General features: G+C 46.1%; 1 protein-coding gene across 3 annotated transcripts in view; it reads left to right on the plus strand.

Moving 5' to 3' along the window:
• Positions 1-20,306, plus strand: part of LOC128327929 (transcription factor COE1-like) — a 123,349-nt gene that overhangs the window by 16,469 nt on the left and 86,574 nt on the right. The window lies entirely within an intron of this gene.

Below are 20,306 nucleotides of genomic sequence, written 5' to 3' on the forward strand. Positions count from 1 at the left end.
GAAAGCGGAAGCAGCTGCAGGGAGGAAGCAAAAGCAGCAGCAGCAGGGGGGAAGAAAGTGGCGGCAGTTGGGATGAGGGAAGAAAGCAGCGGCCAGCCAGGAAAAGCAGCCGGCCAGAGAGAGAAAACATTGGAGGGGGGAAGAGGGAAGTGGAGGGGGACGGGCTGAGAACGAGGAGCCCAGATCGAGGGAGAACTAGAGGCGCAGATGCTCTGCACTTGGGCCAGCTAGTTTGATTTATAGCACGTAACCTTTACCCCTTCAGGAAGCTCAGGGTTGCTTCGCCCTAAACGGTTTGGGGCCAGGGTACCTTAAGGGCCTCCTTCTCCCATGCACGCTTGCTGAGACTCTAAAGTCTTTGGTGGGATCCCAGCTCCGGGTGCCATTGCCACGCTCTGCAGCTGGCAACAGGGACGCAGGACAGGGCCTCCCCATCGCAGTGGGGCCCAAACTCCTCACAGGCCTGTCTGTCCCCTTCCTTGGCCGTTTTGTGTGGCCAGCGAATGGGAACCGTGATCAGACAGACCTTGGGTGGCTGCCAGGTTGATTGGGGAGGACTGCTGCCCCGAGGATTTTGCCCTCCGGGCCTGTGTTATCTCAGGAGAAGTCCCTTGTATTTTGATGATTTATAAATGTTAAATTTTATTGTTTTATTGATTGGTGCAGCCTGCTTTGAGCACAAAATTGCAGAAAAGTGGAATATACATCTATTAAAATAATATTTTAATATTATTTAACGTTAAATAACATATAGTTATTAAATATTTGTAATATTTAATAAATAATTGATTTGTGTTTCAATGGGAGACTACATGTGAGCCCTGTAAGATATTCCCCTTCAGGGGATGGAGCCGCTCTAGGAAGAGCAGAAGGTTCCAAGTTCCCTCCCTGGAGGCATCTCCAAGATAGAGGACTGAGAGTGATTCCTGCCTGCAGCCTTGGAGAAGCCACTGCCAGTCTGTGAAGACAATACTGAGCAAGATAGACCAATGGCCTGACTCAGTATGTGTCAGCTTCCTATGTTGCTCCTTCAAAAGGAAGATCATGGTGCATTTCTAGTGGAACTCTTCTGCAGGGGAAGAGCTTCATAAAAAAACACAATGCACAACTTCTCAGCAGCTTCTAGCTATCATGCTTTATGAATCTCTTCCCCTGCAGAAGAGTTCCACTAGAAACACATCAGGACCTACCTTTTAGCAAACTGTCAGTGCATCCTTCCTGTTTTCTTTTTTTGCTCCTTGCAAAGGGCCATAGGAACACAATGGATATTCGAATGGCCAAGAGCATTCAGTGCATTCCATGGCCCTTTGGAAGGAACCAAGGCTTTTCAGTGGGCATTCCTTGTCATTCATTTTGGTACATTCCTCAGAGCACCTGCCTGCTAGCATGCAGAAGATTCCCAGTTCCCTCCCTGGCAGCATCTCCGGATAGGTCTGAGAGAGAGACTCCAGCCTGCAACCTTGGAGAAGCCGCTGCCCGTCTGGGTAGACCAGGGCTGCACAACTTTGGCCTTCCTATAGATGTTGGCCTACAATTCCCATAAATTGTAGCTTTTTCTGTGGCTGCCCCAGGGCTCTGGAATGTGCTCCTGGCTGAAATAAGAACATCTCCTTCTCTGTTTGTTTTTAGGACACCCTCAAGACCCTCCTGTTCTTGCAGGCTTTTAATTATAATCAATTTTAATAATTTTAATAATTTGTTTTAATGACTCTTTTATGCTATTGTTTTTATTGTGTTGTGTATTTTAATCTGTGTTGGCTTTTAAATATTTTAAATTCTGTGCATTGCCTAAAGATGTACATAACAGGAAGGTATGAGAATGTGATAAATAAATTCTTGGCATTTATTTATTTATTTATTTATTTATTTTCTATCATATTTTTATACCGTCTGATATGCATATGTCTAGCTGGGCATTATTGCCCAGTCTTCGGAGTGGGTGGTATATTCAATGTTTCTAATAAATAATAAATAAATAAAATTATTGGAGTTGTAGTCCAAAAACAGCTGGAGGGCTGAAGTTGTGTAGCCCTGGTGAAGAGAATACTGTGCAAGATGGTCTTGGTGGTTTGACTCCGTAGAAAGCAGCCTTTAGTGTTTCTAAAATTAATAAATAGTTTGGACTCCTGGATGCTTTCCCACCCAGGTATGGATCCATCCGGAAACCTGCTTACCTTGAGGAACTCAACAGCCTTGCATGCATTTAGGTCAGGGGTTCTCAAACTTAGGTCTGCAGATGTTGTTGGACTACAGCTCCCATGGCCTTCAGCCATGGGGATGATGGGAGTTGTAGTACAACAGAATCTGGGGACCCACGTTTGAGAACCTTAGGCCATTTTTCTTAGCTTAGAGTATGGGTTGATGGCCAACCAGCTGTTGTTGGACAACAACTCCCACCACCCCCAGACACAATAAATTGCTTCAAGGGAAGATGGGAGTTGTAGTCCAGCAGTAGCTAGAGTGCCTCAGGTTGGCCAATGCTGGCCTGCAGAACAATTTTGCATACAGCTGTTGCATTCAGCTGTCTGCTGGTGTCCTTGATATCGCTAGCGACAAGTAACGCACTCTTCCCACCTCCATGTCACAAACAGTTTTAAAAGTTTTTCTTTAAAAGATGTAATAGAGTAAGGCTGCAATCCTAAACAACACACTTTTTAGGGAGCAAACCCTGTTGAGCCCAGTGGGGTTTACATCAGAGGAATCATGCATAGTATTTTGCTGTAAATGAGTTTATATACACATACCCACATTTATATGCACATATTAACATACTCCTTTTAAAAGTAAATTAAATTAAGGTTCATTTTCTCTGATGGTTCTTTGTTGCAATTTCTGTGATTATATAATTAATGCATCCTAGACTTTCAGCGTAGATATCATGACCCACATTCAGTTAAGGAAATCTGTGTTAGCAAGATCACTTGCTGGATCTGGAATTACAGTAATAATCAAGTAAATAGGGTTGGTTCACATGACTAACACACTGCTTATCCAGGATTTCTTGCCTGGCGCACTCCTGATCTTTGCTCATCTATGAGCAAAAGTCTTGGTTAAATCCTCCAAAAACGATTGTGTGCTGGAAGCTCTGCTTAGGTAGCTTGGATCTGATCCTAGATTAAAAATCCTAACTAGCCCATGTGAACCACCACAGCACACGATCACTTCTGGGTGAGTTATCTGACATTTCTGCTGGCAGATGAGTGAAACTTGGGAGTACACCGGTTGAGTTATCCTGGATAAGCAGTGATTTAGCCTGGTTCTTGGTTGTGCAAACTGCCCAAAGAAAACTAACTTTCAGAGGGTATTTAAGTCCTCATGAAGATGGTCAGAAGTTTGGAAGATAATCCCTGCGAGGAAAGGTTGAAGGAATTGGGTGCGTTTAGCCCAGGGAAGAGTAGACTAAAGGGGGACAGGATGGCACTCTTCAAATGAAGACTGTCCTGTTGAAGAAAGCAAAAACGCTCTTTTATGTGACGGGAGAAGAGAGTTCTCTGCGGCTCCTGCAGCAAGACTGGTTTTAGTGGGCTTCAGTTAGAAGGGCAGATTTCAGTTGAATTTGTGTGTGTGTGTTGGGGCGGGGGGACTTCTTAATGGTGAGAGCAGCTTGAAAGTGGAACTAATTACTTAGAGGGGTGGTACGTTCTCCCCAGCTGGAGGACTTGAGGCGGATGGCTGTCTGGCTTCTGCTTGATAGGAGGATGGGCCAGATCGTTGCAAAAACAATAAAGCACTCCCCTCATATTCTTAGGTATAAAACATAAGGCTTCCAGATTCCAGGTGTTTTGTTTTTTGTTTTTGTTTTTTAAAAAACACAACTAAATCCAACTTTCTAAAGTTGTTATCTGTGAGAGAAAGTTGGTTTGTTATATAAGCAGCTCTAGACTCCAGCCTTCTCTTGTATTTAACTTTGAGAATTTGGATGGGCTGTTTGCTTGACGAGAAACATTAACTCCCACACTTTTTGTTAACGATTCCTTAGTTGTACTTTCCAGTGCCTGGCAAAGATCCTTGCAGCTGCTAATACATTTTAGTATTACTTCATGAAATTTTTCAGGCAGGGCTTGTTGTACAAAATTAAGCAAACACTTTTATGGATTTAATGGTAATTGCACGCAGAACAGAAGCAAAGCCAACTTCAGTTGCCACTTGCCAACAATTACTGGCTTTTACTACCACTACTACTACCACTACAGTATTATTACTACTACTACTAATATAGTATTACTACTACTACTATTTCTATACTGCTTTTCAACAGAAGTTTCCAAAGCGGTTTACATAGAAAAATAAATAATAGATAATAAGGTCCCCTGTCCCCAAATGGTTCGCATTCTAAAAAGAAACAAAAGGTAGACACCAGCAACAGCCACTGGAGGGATGCTGTGTTGGGGTTGGATAAGGCCAGTTGCTCTCCCCCTGCTAAATAAGAGAGAATTGAATTTTAAAAGGTGCCTCTTTGCTCATTTAGCAGGGGTCTTCTGTGCAGAGCACAACATATGAAAGAAACCAGCATTGTCCTCATCACACAACCAGCATCTATATGCACCCAGGGCCGGGTTATGACAAGCTTAAAAGACCCCATACTACTCTCTCTCTCTCTCTCTCTCTCTCTCTCTCTCACACACACACACACACACACACACACACACACACACACACACACACACGTTATTCTAACAAGAAGGACAATGGAAATAGAAATAATATAGCTTATTTGTACTTGGCAACGATTCAATGAAAAACTAATAAACTACAAAAACTCTCACAATAAGCCTGTTTGCATTAGATATTAAAGACTGTGCCGTTGAGTTGGTGTCGACTCCTGGTGATCACAGAGCCATGCGGTTTTCTTAGCAGAATGCAGGAGTGGTTGACCATGGCCTTTCTCCCACGCAGTAAGAGATGATGCCTTTGCCGTTGTCACTGAAGTGAGCATCTGCCTCCAGCACCTTCCTATATCGCTGCTGCCCAGTATAGGTGACTACAAATATATATTGACTAGGCGCATTCTGGGAAGCACACCGGCGAGGAGTCGAACTCACAGCCTCTTGCTCCCTAGGCAAGCGGCTTCCCCACTGCGCCACCACATACAATACCTTTAAATGAAAATGCATTATGTAAAACTTGAAATTTAATCCTTTTAGAAAGCTTTATTTGGAGACTCCTCATAATGTGAGACCTTGAAGCTATTCTGAGGACCACCAGGAAGGGAGTTAAGGGAGCCTAGCCCGGAGCCTAGCCCACTTCCTGGTGACTGCTGGAACTACCAGGCTCGCGGGGTGGTTCCAAGGCAGCTAGACTGCCTAATTCCACCCACCACCACCCCCGGTGCTTCAATGAGGTGAATGGAGTGAGCACTCTGTCAACCTCATTTTTCTGCTCATGTGCCGCCGTGGCACGTGGTGACACATGAGTAGACCCCCGCGACTGGGAGGCTGCCGCCAGGGGCATCATGGGAGTTCCAGGGGCTGCACGGCCCCCGATCCCCGCAGCCCCAACCAGCTCCGTGACAAAGCCACGAGTTGTGTGGGCGGCTGGCCGATCCGGCCACTCCGGGCTGCAGGCCTGATCGTCTTCAAGGAGAGCGGGCTCTGCTCATTCAACTCCTTAAGTTGTAGCTTACTTCGCTTGTGCCTCAATCTGGCACTGCTTGCACCCAATTTAAACACATTCCCTATATTTCAGGGTGTCAAGTGCCATTGTGTCATAGTTTCCTAATATGGAAATTGATTGTAAATTGGGATCCTTAAAACAAAACAAAACAAAACAAAACAGAAAAGACAGTTTCACAGACAATCTCATGCTGAAAGACCTGGACTCATTTTGTTATTTGAGATTTGGTTCCTTTACAATAAATCTTTTTTAAAAAGGTAATAACTCCTTGAAAAACATTTCTTGTTTTCAGAACTTTTTTTGACTTGTGATTGCATAGGAAACCTTCCCACCGGAACAGGCAGTTTGAGAGAGTAGTTTAGTAAACTATTGACATAAATAAAATAAGGAAAAACCAAAAGTGTAGAACCCCTACCCTACCCTACCCTACCCTACCCTACCCTACCCTTCCCTTCCTTCCTTCCTTCCTAATTGATTTTTCTTTAAATGCTGGGGTCTCTTGGTCTCCTGGCTGGGAGCTGCTTGCTTCTGGCCTGGTTGATATCACAGCTCTCCTGCTGCAAACTTGTTGGTTGCAGTGAATGAGATCTATACAAGCGTATTTTGTGGCTTGTGCAGGAGAACTTGTGCAGGTGGATTGTGTCCATGGGACAGATGAGAGCGGTTGCATGGCCTTCCTTCCCCTCCCACCAGAAGTGGGGCAACACAAAAGGGTCTTATTGGCTCCAGCGGTGGGTGCCCTCTCTCTTGTATAGTGCCCATTTATTTCAGTGGTGCTTTTGCAAGAGACTAGTCACCTTAAGTGGCGCAGCGGGGATGTGCTTGACTAACAAGTAGAAGGATGCTGGTTCGAATCCCTGCTGGTACTCTATTGGGCAGCAGCAATATAGGAAGATGCTGAAAGGCATCATCTCATACTGTGTAGGAGGAGGCAATGGTCAACCCCTCCTGTATTCTACCAAAAGAAAACCACAGGGTTCTGGGCACCAGGAGTCGAAATCGACTTGACGGCACACTTTACCTTTGCAAGAGAACTTCTCAGGGGCTTGTGCCCTAAACACCAAGCAGCCAAGTATATGATTTCCCCCTAAACTGTCTATGCAGCTTACAAATTCCACTCCTCTCCAAGCTTTTTAAGTAAATGGACACACAGAGAGAAACAGAGGAAGAGGCTGTGGGTGGAAAAGTAATTTGCCTGGGAGATTATACTGAGCAGGAAGAGATTGTCTTACTCTTGTCTGTGGGCTGAAGGTTCTGAAGGAAATTTGCATCATGTTTTTAAAGAGGACCAACTTCCTCTCTTTTTGTTATCCAGGCCTTCTTTGATGGAGGTGCTGCAGCTGAACAGCCTTTTCAGGGAATGTAGGAGAATCATGTGGATGGTGGCGGGGGGGTGGGGGGGGATGTAAAAAGAGAGGGTTGTCAAAACTGATCCTTCAATCTGCAGGGAATCTGCAAATGCTCTTTGCTTCCAGCAGGATATTTTTAGAGCCGAAATGTCGACTGGAGCACAAAAATCCAAATTCAGGTTCTCAGAATTACAAATTTTGAGCTTTTCTGATTTGGGCACAGTGAGCCTGGCAGAGGTGGCCATGCGTCTATCCCAGGGCTCGTACTCCAGTCAGTGATGGCACATAAAATTAGGGCTAGTTAAATAATTTGCAGTTGATTAATCATCTGCCTTTTAACTGATTGATTAACTGATTAAATTTAAATAAATTTGCATCTTGCCCAGACCTTTCAGGTATCTTTTTGAGGTATTGAAGGAAGCGTGATATACTATCAGAGCCTCAAAAAATATATAGGGACCATTAATTCTGAGTTCTGCTCCAGGGTGCACCATGTCTCGTAATCTGTGTACCATTCTGGGGAACTTTGCTGGTTCTTCTGGCTCTCTCGGCGGCATGTGATACCATCGACCATGGTATCCTTCTGGATCGCCTGGGGGAGTTAGGGATAGGGGGCACTGCTTTGTAGTGGTTCCGCTTCTATCTTTCGGGTAGATTCCAGATGGTGGAGTATGGTGACAGTTGCTCCTCAAAACGGGAGCTGTTATAAGGAGTCCCCCAGGGCGCCATTCTGTCACCAAAGCTTTTCAATATCTACATGAAACCATTGGGTGAGGTCATCAGGAGATTTGGTGTGGGGTGTTACCAGTATGCTGATGACATCCAAATCTACTTTTCATCTTCAGGAAATGGCACTCATTCTCTAGATGCATGCCTACAGGCAGTAATGGGCTGGGTGAGGGATAACAAATTGAAGCTGAATCCAAGCAAGACGGAGATGCTCATTGTTGGGGCTCAGAATCTGAGGGAAAAGTTAGGTCTTCCTGTGCTGGATGGGGTTACACTCCCCCAGAAGGAACAGATGCACAGCCTGGGAGTACTGCTAGACCCCTGGTATCTCAGGTGGAGGCCATGGCCAGGAGTGCTTTCTATCAGCTTCAGCTGATTCAACAGCTGCGCACATTCCTTGAAGAAGATGACCTCAAAACAGTCGTGTATCAGCTGGTAACCTCCCGGCTTGACTATTGCAATGCGCTCTACATGGGGCTGCCTTTGTACGTAGTCCGGAAACTTCAGTTAGTTCAAAATGCTGCAGCCAGATTGGTCTCTGGGGCAAGCCAGAGAGACCATATTATGCCTGTCCTGAAACAGTTACACTGGGTGCCAATATGTTTCCGGGCAAAATACAAAGTGCTGGTTATTACCTCTAAAACCCTGAACAATGTTATATGGGACACCTTTGAGTTGGTCGAGGATATGGACACGATTCTCTCGGGTATGGGTGCGGCAGCATGTTGCTTGGACCCTTGTCCCTCCTGGCTAGTTAGAAAAGCTGGTGGGAATGTTAATTCTTGGCAATGGGAGTTGGTTAACTCCTTGTTAAGTGAGGGCTTTGTACCAGCAGCCCTTAAAGAGGCAATAGTTCGCCCTCACTTGAAGAAACCCTCCCTGGACCCTGAGGTCCTTGACAACTATAGGCCGATCTCCAACCTCCCTTTTGTTGCAAAGGTGTTAGAGAGGGTTGTATGTGCCCAGCTTGAGAGGGTCTTAGAGGAAACTGGCTATCTTAATTCTTATCAGTTGGGTTTCAGGCCTCGGCATAGCACAGAGACAGCATTGCTCGCTGTGATAGATGACCTTCTTCGGGACCTTGATGAGGGTAGTGTCCCTCTCCTGGTCCTTCTAGATCTCTCAGCGGTTACCTTTGAGGACTATCAGAAAGCTACAACGGGTCCAGAAGGCAGCGGCTCGTTTAATTTTGGGTGCCAGAAAATATGTCAGGGTAACACCTCTCCTGCAGTCCTTGCACTGGTTGCCTATTCGCTACCGAGTTCAATTTAAGGACCTGGTTTTGACCTTCAAAGCCTTGCGGGGTTTGGCACCTGTCTACCTACAGACCCGCCTCTCCCATCCAGTTACATCCCGTCCAGTCAGATCTGGTCAGATGGCCCTTTTGTCGGTCCCCGATTTCCGAGAGATTCAGGGAGCTAGTACCCGTGAAAGGGCTTTCTCGGTTGCCGCCCCACTTCTCTGGAATTCCCTTCCCCTGCAGATTTGTTTAGCTCCTTCTTTGTCGATTTTTAAATCTTTATTGAAGACTTTTCTTTTTCGCCAGGCTTTTACCCTGTAGTTTATCTATCCCCCCCCCCGCTGTTAGTTACTTTAGTTTTATTTAGAATGTAATTTTAATGCTGACTTGTTTTGCATGTTTTTGTACACTGCCCAGAGTCTTCGTTGTGGGCGGTATAACAAATGTTTCAAATAAATAAATAAATAAATAAATAAATCTTAGAGAGCGCCTTCTTCTACATGATCTCCACTGCATGTTAAGATCATCTGAGGAGGTCCGACTCCAGTTACCACTGGTTTGTCTGGTGGCTACTCAGTCGCCTTCTCTGTAGCTGCTCCTGGGCTGTGGAATGCACTCCCGGCAGAAATCCGTAATTCAAGATCATTACTGTCCTTCAGGAGAGACCTTAAAACCTACCTGTTTGGCCTGGTCTTCCAGGGTTTTCAAACTGCTGCAAACTGTTTTAAAGTGTTTTAAATGTTTGCCCTCGTTTTCCAGGGATTTTAGCTGTTTGAATGTTTAAATTGGTTTTAATCTGTTTTTATAGTTTTGATTTTAATTTTTCAACTGGTTTTAATTGTTTTTATCCTGTTGTAAACTGCCCTGAGCCATTTTGGAAGGGCCGTATATAAATCAAAACGAATGAATGGATGGATGGATGAATTCATTCATTCATTTCTTTAGTACAGGGCTGGACAGACTTCTGGCTTGCAGAGTCTACTGAGTTTTTCCCCTAGAACTCCGAAGTTCACCAACCAAAGTCAGGTGCAAAATAACAGCTTGTGGGGGTGGGAATCTGGATGTAAGTTGGTGAGTCATGGGATGGAGTCGGTTGCCTCCTACACCCCATAGACTAGGATGACCTGCAGATACATGTCCAAATCTACATTTGTGCCTCTGCAAATCCGGGATGCTTACAGCCTCACTTAGAAGAAAGATAAGTCTTTTCATGGTTGTGATTGTTATACAGCTGCGAGTCACAAACCGTTGTCAATCTAAGGCAGATAGCAGAGATGACCTTGCAGTAGTGAGCACGAATGCTCCATTTTGCTAAGCAGGCTCTGCCTTGGTTTTCATTTGGATGGGGGACTATATGTGAGCGCTGTAAGATATTCCCCTTAGGGGATGGGTCTGCTCTGGGAAGAGCACCTCCATTCTTGCATACAGAAGGTCCCAAGTTCCCTCCCTGGCATCTCCAAGGTAGGGCTATGAGAGATTCCTGCCTGAAACCCTGGAGAGCTGCTGCCAGTCAGTGTAGAGAATGCTGAGCTAGATGGACCAAGGGTCTGACTCGGTAGAAGGCAGCTTCCTGTGTTAAACCATTAAGGCATCTACCTTCACAGTCATACAATATCTGATGATGTACTAGAGAATCCAGTGGTCACAAATTTTCTAGTGATCTGCTTTCTCCTTATCCTAGCTCTAATGTAGAGGTTCCCAACCATCCCATCAGTGGCCATCGGCCGTTGTGGCTCGGGATGATGGGAATTGTAGTCCAACAACACCAGGTGGGGGAACCCTGCACTAGTGTACAGGAGGCTAATTTGGGGAAAAATAATTGTAGTTAGTTTAGTTAAGTTAAGTTTAGTTAAACTTAATTAGTTTAGTTAAGTTTAGTTAACCCTAACTTTCGTTCCTTGGAAACGAAACGTGGGAACCTCGCTTCCTTCAGGAGAATTGATTCAGGGCTATTAGAGTGCTGTGTTCTACAGGGAGGCTCTTTTTTAGGAAGAGCGCAGTGCTGTATGTTGCTGTTATTGTAATTGTTGCTGTTATTGTAGTTAGTCTTTTAATGAAATAATTTATTTGTTTTAACTAATTCATAGTTTGTGAAATTTCATGGTTGGGGAGGAAAGGTGGCTTTGTGTGGGGAGCCTTTCCCCTCTTGCTGTTAAGATCTAACATGGGCTTCCCTCCCAAGCCCTTAACTGCTTGGGCCCAGGGTTTTAAGAGAGCGCCTTCTTTTTCATGAACCCTCTTGCCTGTTACGACCTTCCCGTGAGGTCTGGTTATGGTTGCCGCTGGCTCATCTGGTGGCGACCCGGGACTGGGCTTTCTCTGTGGCTGCCCCGGGGCTTTGGAATATGCTCCCCACTGAAATAAGAGCATCTCCTTCTCTGTTTGTTTTCAGGAAGACCCTCAAAACTCACCTGTTTTCTCTTTTAATTAGAATTATTAATTTTCATCATTTGTTTCAATAACTGTTTTATGTGATTGCTTTTATTGTGTTTTGTGGATTTTAATCAGTGACTTTTTATATTGTTTTAAACTTTGTACACCACCTAGACATGTACATATCAGGTGGTATAGAAATATGATTAAATAAATAAATACATACATACATACCCTATTAGAACTCACTGCCACAAGGTGTGGTGATTGCCACTGGCCTACACATGCAGCAGAATGGGGTGGTCCAGGGGACTATATGACTTCAGGCTGCAGGCATGGGATGCCATTTCCAAAGACTGCCCTTTGGTAGGGGTGTGCATGAACTGAAAATTGCAGTTCAGTTAGAATTCAGACCGAATTCAGATCGAACTGCTGGTTCTAAACCAGTTCAGTTGAACCAACCAGCCGGTCTGGTCCATTCAACCAAAGCAGTCCAGTGGTTCGAGGGGCTATACTTGTAAAGGGGATTCCCTTTTACAAGCAAAGGGTTGGGGGAACCTTTGAACCGCGCCACCATCACGTGGGCAGGTTGCTGGGCAGGGAGTCCATGCACTTGAGCTGTGCCGGCGGGGGGTGGGTGGGGTGGGAGCACTGGTGGCCACTGCCAACCTGGTGAGGACCTTAATCTGCTTCTCCCGCCACGCCACGCCCCCCCAGCTAGAACACTTTTCAAGGATTCCTCCATGCCTTTGCTTGTCACGGGGAATCCTCACTGGATTCTGAACTGGTCCGTCATGGGCAGGGCTGGGTTGGGTTGGATTGTGGACTGGACCGTCTCCAGTCTAGTTCGTGACCAAACTGTCGAACTGGCCTGATTTGAGGCCCACTGGTTCACGATCGAACGGTTTGTGTGCACCCCATCCCTTGGTCAAACTTCCCTGCATGTAAAGGAAATGCATATATTCGGGAGAAAGGATTTAGCCCAGCTCTCTCCTTCTGTGTTAGTCGTCTTCTTGCAAGGAGATTTATTTATTTTATTTATTTATTTTTATTTATTTACATTTTATATCCCGCTCTTCCTCCAAGGAGCCCAGAGCGGTGTACTACATACTTAGGTTTCTCCTCACAACAACCCTGTGAAGTAGGTTCGGCTGAGAGAGAAGTGACTGGCCCAGAGTGACCCAGCTAGTTTCATGGCTGAATGGGGATTTGAACTCGGGTCTCCCCGGTCCTAGTCCGGCACTCTAGCCACTACACCACGCTGGCTCCTTCTTATGCAAGGCAAGGTGTCAAGAATGTGACTGCCCACCTGCAGTCTAAAGTGGTAGAGTTGGGTCGTCTGCCACATCTCCTGATTCCCACTGCAGTCCGCGGTGCGAGTCTGCTCAGCCTGAGATGCTATCTATCTTTTATTATTTAAAGACATCTTTAATCAAATGGGGACGGACTCCAGCTCAGAAGAAGAGCATCTACTTTGCATGCAGGAAATCTCAGATTCAAACCCCGGCAGTATCTCCAGTTAGGGCTGGGAAAGCGTTCCTTCCTGAAACCTCAGAGAGCGGCTGCCCGCCAGTGTCCAGTACTGAGCTAGATGGATCAGTGGTTTGGCTCAGCAGAAGGCAGCTTCTGATGCAATCCTATGAACGGAGTGGTTTGCCTTGTGGCATGTTTTCCTTTATTTGTAACTGGTGTGACCCTCCCTTAGCCTTTAGGAAGGGACAGGATAGAAATGGCGGTCTAGAGGCCTCTGTATGCATCGGATCAGGCCGCAGACCTGCCCTTGTGGCTTTTCAGGCGGTGGTGTATCCCCCGAGTAGTTTGGAATAGAGATTGCAGACCAGTCCTACAGGGTTCTTCGAAGGCACCACCACGGGCGGCGGGGTGTGTGTGTGTGTGTGTGTGTGTGTGTCTTGCCGGAGCTCTCCGAGGTCTTTTTTGATCCTGTCAGTGCAGCCCGTCAACATGATCAGAGCGAGAAAGCCCAGGCGGCTCTGTTACATGGCACGCCAGCTTTTATTACAAGCTGGTTTGAGCAATGAGCAGACGGGCTCCCCAGAGAGAACCTGGGGGCTGCCGAACAGTTTCCTGCCAGCATTGTTCCCCGGCTCTGAGTGCTGAAGCAGAAATTGGTGTTGGAAATGCAGGAAGGCTGCAGGGCGGCCTCTTCGGAGGGAGTCTGGAGAAGGACTGGACCTTTGGAGAGTGCCTAAAGGAAGAGCAGCTGCAGTTCTTGGGAATCCAACTTCTGTGCTGGACCCAAAATTCCACGCTGTGTTTTGGGCAGGGCTGAAGTGCCAAAATGATCCCATGGTTTCTGTTACAGCTGGAACATAGGAAGCTGCCTTCTACTGAGTCAGACCATCCAGCATAGTATTGCCTACACAGACTGGCAGCGGCTTCTCCAGGGTGGCAGGCAGGAATCTCTCTCTCAGCCCTGTCTTGGGGATGCTGCCAGGGAGGGAGCTTGGAACTCCTTGAATGCATGCATGCAGAGGTGCTCTTCCACTGAGCTACGGCCCCATCCCCTGAGGGGAATCTCTGACAGGGCTCACACTTCTAGTCTCCCATTCGTATGCAGCCAGGGTGGACCCTGCTTAGCAAAAGGGAGGGACAAGTCTTGCTTGCTACCACAAGACCAGCTCTCCTCCTTAAAGAAGAAGATGTGGTCCTCTACATTACAGGAGGATGCAGTCCTCTTCAGTACAGATTGACCCTGTGGTAAAGAGTTCTCCCTTCCTGTAGTTCTGTGAGGAGGTTAGGGATCTCTAAAATAAAATCCTGTACAACTATACCAGATGACAGTTTCCAGGGTTTTGTGGAGGAAGGCCAAAACCTAGGGAGATCTGCTATAAACTGTTATGTTCATCTGTCTTTAGAAAAGTCGATCAGGGCTGGAGTCCGTTTAGTTCAAGGGTGAAATGTGCCACCGGGTCTCTTTGCACAGAGAATCTTCCTCTTCCTCATCTTCTCCTTTGTGTTCTTCTGCATGCATCACTTGGAATTACTGTTACTACTGCCCTCCTTCAGTGCATGTGCAGAGACTAAATATGATTTTGGGTTCCCATGTTATCACGGTTGGAAGCAGAATGCTGGAGCAGATGGACTTTAGTCTGATCCACCAGGGCAATTCTTAAAATGCCTAAAGTTACTTGTGCAGTGTGAAGAGACCTGGGAGGAGAACTGGTCTTGTGGCAGCAAGCAGGACTTGTCCCCTTTGCTTCCTAGACCTGTACCTAGACATGCCAGCTCCTGCCACTCCATAAAAGCAGAAGAATAGCTTTGCTGCATCTGACCACCGATGCATTTATTCAGAAAATTCAGATGCCTCCCTTCCACACAGGGCTGCCAGGGTGGCATAAGTATTCAGACAGTGAAACCAATGCAATCCCATTCTTGCAGTCCACAAGTGTTGGCGCTTGTCTCAACATCCACACACCACCAGTTTTCTGAATCCAAAGCAGCTTGAAGGAAAGGCCATTGCGTTGAGGTTGGCTAGTGGGAGAAGCAATCCTAACTGGTCAGAGACTTGGTCAGTGGGCCAAATGGCTCAGGGAAGTTGCACTGATTCAATTGGTTTTTTGAGAGGGCGGAAAGAGGAAGTGGAATCAGTATAGTTTCTGTTGTGGGAGGTTGCATCCCTCTTAATTAGTGCCAAGCTGGAAGGCAGAAGACGGCTCACCTCCTGGGAAAGCCCATCCCCGCAAGGGGGAGTGCTCAAGAAAATGTTCCCCTCTCTGGAGGGGATGTTGGTGGCAGGACTAGTCAACAGTGAGTAAAAGCAGAATTTATAAACAGCCTGATGGTAACAGCTTTCCTCTATCTATCTATCTATCTATCTATCTATCTATCTATCTATCTATCTATCTATCATTTATTATTTATTTATTCGATTTCTATACCACCCTTCCAAAAATGGCTCAGGGCGGTTTACATTAAAACAAAACAATTAAAATCGATTAACCGTTAAAAACAGAGACTATAAAACGCCACTAAACAATTAACAATTAAAACATCCAACACAGTTTAAAAACCCTGGAAAACCAGGTTACAGCAGATTAAAAACCATTTACAACAATTTAAAAACCCTGGAAGGCCAGGCCAAACAGATAGGTCTTAAGGGCTCTCCTGAAAGACAGTAATGAATTCAGATTACGGATTTCTGCCAGGAGTGCATTCCACAGCCCAGGAGCAGCTACAGAGAAGGCCCGCCTCTGAGTCACCACCAGATGTGCCGGTGGTAACTAGAGATGGAGATCTCTCTCTCTCTCTCTCTCTCTCTCTCTCTCTCTCTCTCTCTCTCTCTCTCTCTCTCTCTCTCTTGTCCTCTTGGTGAGTGTCAGATTATGATGACTTTCTCCAGACACCATAGAGACTTCCAGACTAGCTGTCCCAACGCCCCACAACTGTTGACTTGAAAAGTGGTCCAGCAGACAGCTGATCTCCTTGCCTGAGCCACATTTATGCCAGGCAGTTTGTATTCCAGGCATCAGGGATGGTTGTCCTGCAAGTGTGGAATTCAAGGCCGGATGAGTTGAAGAGGCACAGCCTGTGCATGCGGGTTGCCGGTGCACACTGGAACGCACACTCTTGGCATGTTTCCTTTTAATTGCTATTTTTATTCATTTCTCTTTGTAATAATGATTACAAAATGGTTTAAAATAATAACGCAGGGAACGATCCTGTCAAAGCGAAGCTCTTCTTAGTCCTGTTGATTTCAGTGGGAGAGTTGGGCACATACTTAAGTCTTTCCCACTGAAATAAATGGGACTTAGAACTGCTTAACTTTGACTGGATCGCGCCCACAAAGCAAGAGAACAAAATAAAGAGTAAGGCCCCTTACTGTAACCCGTGGCATTATTTCCTATTAATCTGTGTAATGCTTAACACTGAGCCCTCCATTGCCTTTGCAGTGCTGTTTGGATCAGCCTAGGTGGGATGGATGTGGTTCATTTAGATTTTAAAATGCGGGGTTCGTTAAGCGAAACATTGGCAGGGTGGGGGTGTCTTGGTAGCCATGGTCTCGTATCTCTTTCAGCCGGCTGTGCATTGAGGGCCAGATTTGATGTTGTAGGCTAGAGCCTTGGTGTTTTGTCTGTCTCAGGGGTGGCCAGCCTGAGGTTCTGCAGTTGTTGCTGGACTCAGGTCCCATCTTCCCCAACCAGTGTTCTCTCTAAGAGGGATTCCCAGCATTGTTGACTACAACTCCCATAATCCCCAGCCAAAGGCCATTGCAGCTGGGGATGCTGGGAGTTGTAGTGAACAACATCTGGGAATCCCTCTTAGAGGGAACACTGTCCCCAACTGCAGTTCACTCCAGCTGGAGATAATGGGAGTTGTAGTCCAACAGCAACTGGAGGCCCTCGGGTCGGCCACCCTAGCCTATCTTAGAAAAAGCTGTGGGGAGTGGGATTTGAATCGGAGCCCCCGGGGCTGGCAAAAGGTGTGGCGGTGCCCGAGGCAAGGCACAAAATGCTGCCCTGCCCCATGCCCCTGCTTACTTGCAGGGGGGCGGCGGCCATGTTAATCTGTTGCAGCAAAAATAGCCAAGGTACTTGTGCAACCCTGAAGACAAACCCACATGGCTTCTCAGCGTTGGGTCCCCAGATGGACCCAACATTGAGAACCCCTGGGTTAGTCTTTGGACAATATTTCCCATCAACCTGTCATTGTACTACAACTCCCTTCAGCCTCAGCCTTTGGTCATTGTGTCTGGGGATGATGGCAGTTGTAGTCCAACACATCTGGAAAGTTTGGGAATCCCTGGACTAACTTGTTTTTGCTAGCATCAGCGTCCATCAGATGCAAGAGTGTAGCTGCAGACAGAAAAGTAGCACGCAAGTGAGGTGGGTTTGACTATGACAAATAATTGGTGACTCCTCGGTCCTTCCAACTGGGACCAAACTGGAAGGATATTGGGAGTTCCAATCACAGAAGTTCCCCTTCATGTCTGGTCTGAGGGTCTTCCTTTGGGCTGTCCTAAGTTTGCTGCTTGTCTGTTTCACTGGATGACCAGTACAGTGAGTTGTGCGATGAGGATCTGCTTACTTGGACGGGCTGGAGAGTGACTCTTCAGCCAGTGCCGGGTTCTTGCAAAGCCTTCAGCTTGGCATTAGCAATGAGTGCCCCTCCCCCTGCCTGCACCCACTTAGACATATTATCTATTTGTCTACCTACCTATCTACCGATCATATTTCTATACCGCCGGATATGTACATCTCTAGGCATTGTACAAAATTTAAAATATTTAAAAGTCACATTTTAAAATACATGACACAATAAAAACAATTGAATAAAATAGTTATTAAAACAAGTTTTTAAAATTATTAAAAAATAATTCTAATTAAAAGCCTGTGAAAACAGGAGAGTCTTGAGGGTCTTTCTGAAAACAAACAGAGAAAGAGATGCTCTTATTTCAGCAGGGAGCATGTTCCAAAGCCCTGGAGCAGCCACAGAGAAAGCCTGGTCACGGGTTGCCACCAGAGGAGCTGGTAGCATCCGAAATCGTACCTCTCCAGAAGATCGTAACAGGTGGGAGGGTTCATGACAAAGGAGGCACTGTCTTAAGTAGCCTGGACCTAAGCCGTTAAGGGCTTTATAGGTAAGAACCAGCACTTTGTATTTCACCCAGAAACATATTGGCAGCCAGTGCAGTTCTTTTAGAACCGGTGTTATGTGGTCCCTTTGCGTTGTCCCAGAGACTAATCTGGCTGCCGCATTCTGTACCAGTTGTAGTTTCCAGACTACGTACAAAGGCAGCCCCACGTTGAGCGCATTACAGTAGTCAAGCCTGGAGGTTACCAGCATGTGTACCACTGTTTTAAGGTCATTCGCCTCTAGAAATGGACATAGCTGACATATCAGCCCAAGCTGATAAAAAGCGCTCCTGGCCACTGCCTCAACCTGAGAGACCAGGGAAAGCTTTGGGTCCAGGAGCACACCCAATCTACGTACTTGATCTTTCAGTGGGAGTGTAACCCAGCCAGAACAGACAGATCTAAACCATCACTCAGGTCCTGGCCTCCCACAATCAGTATCTCCATCTTATTTGGATTCAGTATGTTGTCCCTCATCCAGCCCATTACTGCCTCCAGGCAGGCATTTAGTGAAGATATGCCATATCTTTCCTAAACAGATATAACATATACTTTGAACACATAATAATATATGGCCATGTGTGACTTGTAAAGCATTCCTCAGTTTTTAGGGTGCTTGATAGGAAGACGGTTTCTGGTATCTCTCCAAACTCAAAGGTTCTTGGCAGTACCCCTTCTGCATACACAGGCACAGGCAGAATCACAGCTCCTAGAATTGCCCCAAGGCATAGAGCTTTATTTATTTGATCATTTGTTTCTGTTTGTTTATTTTCTTTATGTGCCACTCTTGTTCTACATGTGTGAGCATTGTAAGATAGTCCCCGTAGGGGGGGGGTGGGGTCGCTCTGGAAAGAGCATCTGCATGCTTGCATGCAAAAGGTCCCAGGTTCCCTCCCTGGCATCTCAGTGTGTGGCTCCTATCCTCGAGCAGCACGCCCTTCACATCCGCAGTAGCATTTGGTAGGGCGCTCTCAGATCATTCTCTGGGCAGGCACTGAGGATCCTGCTGTGATCTGAGTGGGCACGATCCACCCCCAAATGACACATTTTCAAAAATTTTATTTATTTATTTATTGTTAAATTTATACCCCTGCCTTTCATTAAGAAAATCCCAAGGCGGCTCACAATAAAATTTAAAAACAAGATTATTAAAAAGGCACATTAAAATATTGAGCTAAAAAATATAAAAACTAATCTGATTTAAAAAATTAAAACACAAGCATAGGAAAAAAAGTACAAAATACAAGAAGCAGCAGTGGAGACAATAATATAAAAGCCTGGGTAAAAAGCCACAATTTATTTGACATGCTTTCTAAAAACTGTGATGGAGACAAATGATAAACAGAAACACACAATTTCTGTTCAGCAACCAAAAAACACACATTAGTGTGCTCGGAAAATGAGTCACAGCCCCATAGTTTTGAAACCCTTTAGCCACTGGAACCCTGGCACTCTGACGTTTAGGAAGCCTATAAAAGCAAGAGAAGCTCTACTGGATGTTTTCTCTTTTTGGATTCTTGATCGACTCCTGCTCCCTCGATATCCCCAATAATTGTAGCCTGCTCCACCTCCTGTCCTTAAAGGGGGGGCATATCTTTGGGTGGTTGCATTCAGTTCTGGTTCCAATACTATGAAATGGGCCCCTTCCTTCTTTACAGTGGTGCTCAGTCTTGTTGGCATTCAAGGCAGCTTGTGGAACCTCCCTGCTTTTTTCTGCCTACCAGGAGGTACCATATTTTTTGTCTGATGTGATGCACCCTGTTGCCATTAATATTGATCAGGGCTGCACAACTATGGCCCTCCAGCTGTTGTTGGACTACAACTTCCATCATCCCTGACTATTGGCCACTGTGGTGGGGGATGATAGTAGCTGTAATAGTCTGACAACAGCCAGAGGGCTGAAGTTGTGCAGGCCTGATAGAGATCATGGATTAAATTGACTGAATGTTGTGTCCTATCAACTGGTGCCATGAAGTTGTTGTTTTAGGGGATGGGTTCCCAAGCTTGGGTTCCAGGATATTGTTGGATAACAATTCCCATCCTCCCCAGCCACAGTAGCTGAGGATGATGGGAGTTGTAGTCCAACAATATCTGGGGACCCAAGGTTGGGAATCCCTATTTTAGAGTATGTGGTGGTATTATTTATTATGTAAGTATGTATTATTATTAACAGATCTACCTCATGCTCCCTCCAAGGAGCTGAGGACAGTATGCATAGTTTGTTCTCACAGCAACTCTGCGAGGTAGGCTAGGCTGAAAGGAAGCAACTGACTCAACAAACACTGTGGTGGAGTGAGGATGTAGTTCTTTGGTTACAGTCGACATCCAGTCTCAGCAGAGCCTGGGCATACGGCGTCTCCTCCTCCTCATGAGAGGAGAGCTGGTCTTGTGGTAGCAAGCGTGACTTGT

This window comes from Hemicordylus capensis, chromosome 5 (assembly GCF_027244095.1).
Source record: "Hemicordylus capensis ecotype Gifberg chromosome 5, rHemCap1.1.pri, whole genome shotgun sequence".
NCBI lineage: Eukaryota > Metazoa > Chordata > Lepidosauria > Squamata > Cordylidae > Hemicordylus > Hemicordylus capensis.